Source organism: Pyxicephalus adspersus, chromosome 3, assembly GCF_032062135.1.
Source record: "Pyxicephalus adspersus chromosome 3, UCB_Pads_2.0, whole genome shotgun sequence".
Lineage (NCBI taxonomy): Eukaryota > Metazoa > Chordata > Amphibia > Anura > Pyxicephalidae > Pyxicephalus > Pyxicephalus adspersus.
Window position 1 is genome coordinate 25,493,279 of NC_092860.1, and position 6,000 is coordinate 25,499,278.

At 40.1% G+C, this 6,000-nt stretch overlaps 1 protein-coding gene across 4 annotated transcripts in view; it reads left to right on the forward strand.

Annotated features, from left to right (window-relative positions):
- The first annotated feature begins 5,468 nt into the window (after window positions 1-5,468).
- Window positions 5,469-6,000, forward strand: part of STARD3 (StAR related lipid transfer domain containing 3) — an 18,130-nt gene continuing 17,598 nt past the window's right edge. Inside the window, exon 1 of one of the 4 annotated variants that reach the window (XM_072404011.1) lies at window positions 5,469-5,550. The gene's annotated coding sequence lies outside the window, so the exon portion shown is untranslated. Of the gene's footprint in view, window positions 5,555-5,613; window positions 5,806-6,000 lie in introns of those variants that run through there. The other 3 variants (XM_072404010.1, XM_072404012.1, XM_072404009.1) reach the window with 3 other exon arrangements.

Consider the following 6,000-nt stretch of genomic DNA (forward strand, 5'->3'; position numbering starts at 1 on the left):
TTTGAGGAGTTTAGAAGTTGGCTTTTGCTGACTTTTGTTACAAGCTCCAGGCTGTCATTTTTACTACAGTAATTACTAAACTATTGACCTAAAATAAGTATAAGGAACAAGAGTTAGGAATATTTGACTGCATGCTTATTCCAGGTAAGTGATAGAGCCAGGATCAAGATTTTGGGCCCAGCCATAGTACTTCCTGTATTTCTATTCTTACAGGTACCTTCAGTATCACCAAAGGTTTGCTTTACTGTATATGTAAACCTAACAAAGTACTGCTTTGGTTTACTTTGTCTTGACCTTTTAGATTAAAAATAAACTGTTCAAAATATGTGTAGATGTAAGAAAAAAACTTTTATTCCAGCCAGAAATCCTTAACTGTTTTGTGTCCTGCAAACTCTGCAGCCTGGGCTGGGCTGACAGTTTTGCTCTTCCATAGATATAGTACAATGATTGAATGTGGGTACTGTAGGACAAGAAGTGTGTTGCTGGCATAACCACTATTAAAAACAGACTGGCAACCTGCAATAAAGTACATTTTTGCCCTTGCTTCCCTGACCTGCAAAAAGTATGCACTTTTCAACACACTGGTGTATTAGCTTGCAGAACACAGAATCATAATAAAAAGGTTGAAGTCCTAATAAACCGATGCTGCAGTGGGTTCTATAGGAATCAGAATACAATAATCTGAATATATTCTAAATTGTTATATTTTAAACCTCTCGGTATAGCAGTTCACAAACATTCATGTTACCCAGGCTTGCTTTTTTAAATTCAATTCCAGTGGATTTACATTCCCTGCTGATCATGGCTCTGCCTCCAAATGCACCTAAACAGGTAACATTAATAACCTCATACCAGATGCTGCTGTAGATTTACAGTCCACATGAAATCATGACATGTGTCATGGCATGTGACCTGCTAATCTATATATCTCTAAGCTGGCACTGGTATGTGGTAAGGACGGTCTAACTGGTTGTGTCTCTTTCTTAATATTTATTTTGGCATGTGCCTCCTGTTCTGAATACAAAGTACACAATGCTGGGTATATTAGCATGTCTAATATAAAGAGCAAAGAGGCGGACTGAGCATTAGAGCATGTGTATAACTCTAGCTACATGACTTGCACTACTTATGTTCCAGGTTCACTATAGTGGAATAGTTCGGGATCAATAGCTTGAGGTTATCAGACTAGGATTAGTAGTTTGGGGTTATAAACTAAGCAATGTCAATCTAATTAAAAGGCAGGATTTTAATTTCAAATATGGACCTGCTACAACAACTAAATTCAACCAACAATTTTTGAGAACTATTAGAATGGTAATATGCAGTTTGTTTTCATTATATCACACTGTCTGACAGCAAAGCTTACGAGGGGGTGCTGAGAAGTTCCTGTCTTTTCCCAGAAAGAACAGAGCCAGAGTTATGAAATACCACATTTATTCAACATATTCCCCCCTGAGACTGATGCACTTGGTACAACGTAGTTGCAGCTTTTCTAGACCGTTCAAATAAAAGTCCTTTGGTTGGGCTGCAAGCCAGCTCTCACTCAGCAGGACGTCAGAAATGTCCACAAAACTTTGCAGGTGTTTCTTAAAATTCGGGAACAGATAATAGTCTGAAGGGGCCAGGTCAGGTGAGTAGGGGGGATGGTGGACCAATTGGAAACCCAGGGTGTTCAATTTGGCAGCCACAACGTTGAATGTGTGTACAGGTGCATTGTCCTGCAAAAATAGGATCCCTTTGGTCAACTTTCCACAGCGTTTCGTCTTGCCTCCATCAGCTGGTCCAGGAGGTTAGCATAACACTGTCTGGTGATACTAGAGTCCTGAGGTAGGTAGTCCACCTACAGAATACCGTCTTTGTCCCAGAAAATGGACACCATAACTTTTTTGACCGATTTCTGGGTCCGGAACTTCTTCGGCCACTCCCATGAGATGTCAATTATCTGGGCTATCTTTTTTGTGGATATTCACCGGTCCTCAGTAATCAGCTCATGGACAGTATTGCAGGTTACGGGTTCAGTTGAGGTTGGGGGCGCCCACTGCGGGGCTCATCTTCAAGGGTGAAATGCCCAGTCTTGAAACGAGATATCCAGATTTTTACAGTGCTGTAGGAAGGACACTTCTCCCCCAGTGTTTGTGACATCTCAGTGTGAATGTCTCTTGCTGACTTCATGACGGCCCGTAACTCCAACGACGTGAAACATGCTTGTGCCTCTGCCATCACAGCTTCTCACTAAAAGAAAAAACAGTTTTAAGACCTGATATTTGCACAGTTACATACTAAGATATTAGGCTGTCATATGCCCCCACACTCATTTTTATATTTCATCTGGAAGGGGGCAAAGCCAGGATCTTCTCAGCACCCCCTCGTACACAGAGCAAAAAGAAATATTTTTATGTGACTTTTTTTTTAATAAAGAAGTGTCAAGAATAGAACCTGAGCTGTATCAAAAGTTTACAGTTTTAATGTACTATTTGTATATTCCTACATTTCTATGGGCTCCTTTAGTTTAAAGCATCTCTGTGGTGTTGCCTATGTAATGTAATGTTAGAAGACTCTTTATGACTGGTTGTCACAGACTGGTGGGGATCCTCTGTACCACCTGAGGGTTATGCAGACTAATGCTAAGGCACAGGGCCTAGAAAATGTAACCAAGTTGACACTGCAATATGATGCAAACACAACAGAGAACAAGGAAATCATTTCTTAGAACTATGAAACAAGCTGAGTTATCAAGATGAATCCTGGAGAGACAATCAGGATTCTCTGGTCCTCAGAACCAATATACACATTAGGCATCATGTTCCAATACTTGTGACAGGATACGGAGAACATGTTGGTACTTAAAGGAGGCAGCAAAACCTATACTTCAAGCATTGCCACTCTACAAGGTATCTTTCCCAATTGAAGACATTGAAGGTATGTTGGGTGGAAGTGCAAAACAGTACAGCAGGCAGTGCAGGTGTGCACCATGGCAAAGCAAAGCAGAAGCCTTTCTCTGAATAATCATGCTGAACTGTCAACTGATAAGTGCGTCTTTGTAATAGGTTTATACGTTTTCTGGAAATATATTATTAACTTTAATCTCCATCCTTTGTGAGCTCAGGGATCTCATTTGATTATTGAAAAGTGTGTTCGGGCACAATCACTAATGAAAGTCACTAAAACTGCATTGCAAGGACCTTATAGCTGCATTACAAACAAACTAAAGCTGCAAAAAAAAAAAAAAAAACCTCCCTGGATGGTGGGCGATGACTGTGGGATGCTGTGACCCCCACAGGGCAATATGATTGTACCAGTCTACCACCCTTACTAAACTGATTTTTTTAAAAAGTCTGCCTCATCTGTATATTAGATTTTGACCCCCAACTACAGCCATCTCCATTACACAATACTGAGTTTTCCATATACTGTACTATAAAAAAAGTCAGTTTCACCAATATTTCAATTTGACTTACCACTAGATGTCAGTGACACTTTAGGAAATCTCCATGTGTGGCCAGTGTAATACCAAGCTATGTACTTGACTTTATACTTGTTAAACTTGTTCTTGCCCATGCCGCTGGCAATGCCTGAATTAGGTACAGATCACCACGTTAGACATTCAGGGTACCTTTTTCAAAAACCCCAATCAGAAATTCAAAACCATCACCAATTTAAAAAAGTGGCATCCATAGTGGAAGTGAATGGGCTGCATCCACCACTTGTAAATATGGCAATCAGTTACTCCAATTGAATGAATGAAATTCCTGATTGCCTACTTGGTCCAAATATGGTTCTGCAATTTTGAGAAAGACATTCATCATCCTAAATGACACTAAGCAAAATTGAAGCTTGGCTAGTGAGGTAGAGATTTCATGGGGCTGGCCAACATTTTTGGGTTAATGCCCATTCCTTCCGTAGCTGGCAGCATGGTCAAAGCTCAATGCATATGTCCTTTAATAGGCAAAAAATAAACTTGATTTTTGAGAATTACAACACAGCATTGGCACTTGGGTATGAGCAGGTAAACAAATCCTGACTGTGACCTTTGATATACACATGACAGGATTACATGGCTGTGAGACTCACTGTAACAATGGTCCCAGCAGCCAAATAATATCACTAGAAATGGAGATCATAAAAAATCATGGCACTGTTTTCCCTAGCATAATGATTGTATATTTTCCAATGTAATCCTAAAATGTATGCAGCTCTGCCACACAGCACAGCCAGGTTTATGATGGGCACATCTCTACCCCAATGCTGTGAATGGACAATAAAGGAGAAGCAGAAGACTAGTGGCCCCATTCCTTTTACTTGCCCTCCTGTCAACATGTTACTTGTCAGCACATATGCACACAAGACTTGTATTACAATTTAATTTATAAACACAAATTATATTATTTCAATCACATGTATTGTGTATCTAATAAATACATAGCTGCATCTTTTATATGTGTTTATTCTTAGTTTTTTGTTAAACCAGTTTTCATTAAGTTATATATGGATTTAAAAAAATGTTTAACAAAATGACGGCCACAATCTCCTGGTTACATTTACATTTCAGCATGACCAGCATGATACAAATTCTGTATTCATTACATATGTGTGGGTTACTTCACACATAACAATTAATAACTTCCTCTTGTGTCACTGTATCTGTCTGTCACTTGCAACCCCTAATTAATGTACAGCGCTGCGTAAAATGTTGCTGCTATAAAAATACTGTTTAATAATAATAATTTGACTGTCTACAAAAGGAAAAGTTGAGAAGCATCTGGAATCTATCACAACCATGTATGTATTCTCAGCTTGCAGTTTATAGAAAGTTGTTGAGTTATTACTTTAAGCAATCCATTGCTGTACAATATTGTGCACTGCAACACAGGACCTGTTTTTGGCCATGAAGCCCACCACAATGCATGGTATGTGGTGGTTTGTGATGCGTCACACACTTCTGTACGTGTGTTGTGGTGCCATATTCAATGTATGGAACCGCAATGCACATACAGCAAGTGTGCCAGAACGCAAAGTAACTTCCTTTTATCGCCAATTACCACAACATAAAGGTGTGAATGGGCCCTCAATGGGCTAAGGGCAGCATTAGAACCTGACAACGGTTCTGCTTTTATTTTATTGAAAACCAAAAAATATCAATTTTAATGTTTTGGTCCTCACTGAAGAGTGAATACTATAGACACACATTCCAAGTTGATATATATATATATATATATATGCTGGCTCTATATTGAAACCATTGGATTTACATGACCAGCACTTAACATTTGGAGGAGTGAGAAATGGCAGCCCTGACATATGTGACATATAGCTTTATTTTTTATATTTAGCTTTATTTATGTAAACACATTGAGGTGGCGGGAAATGGCGTAAGGTGGTTTGAGCTGAATGGAAGCAGAAAACATAATCAGCCCTCTAAACTTCAATGAAGAGGACTGCGCTGACTGAGGGGCGCACGTACGGGTCATGTGACACTCAGCTACTTCCGCCTCTCTTACTTCCGGGTTGTTGTTTGTGAACAGAGGAGGAAGTTTTTGTGTGACACAGGAAGTAGGTAATGTTTCTGCGGGGAGAGGGGATTTGGGGGACAGGGGTGAAGTAGGGGTGACATGTCTGTTATCAGTCAGGACAGTCCTTGGTGTGAAGGTTTGTTCCGTATCGCTGCTCACAGACTCTTCCTCAGACATCCAGTCTGCGGTTCTTTTGTTCATTGTGTGAAGATCAGACAATGTATTCTATGTCAGCAGAGCTCAAACCGTACTGTGCCTGGTGGGGTAATAGGTGTTAGGAAATAACTTTATAAAGGTATAGAATCTGGTACAGTGCACACATATATCAAAAAAGTAACATGTAAGATGGCTGGAAAGGTGTATAGGAGGGGTAATGAATGGGGGAGTGGGGGTAAAGGGGTAGTGCTGGGGGAATGTATGGGGGGGGGATACGGCATGCCTAATGCATGGGGTAAGGCTTAAGGCTGGGGTAATGTGTGTGTGTGTGTGT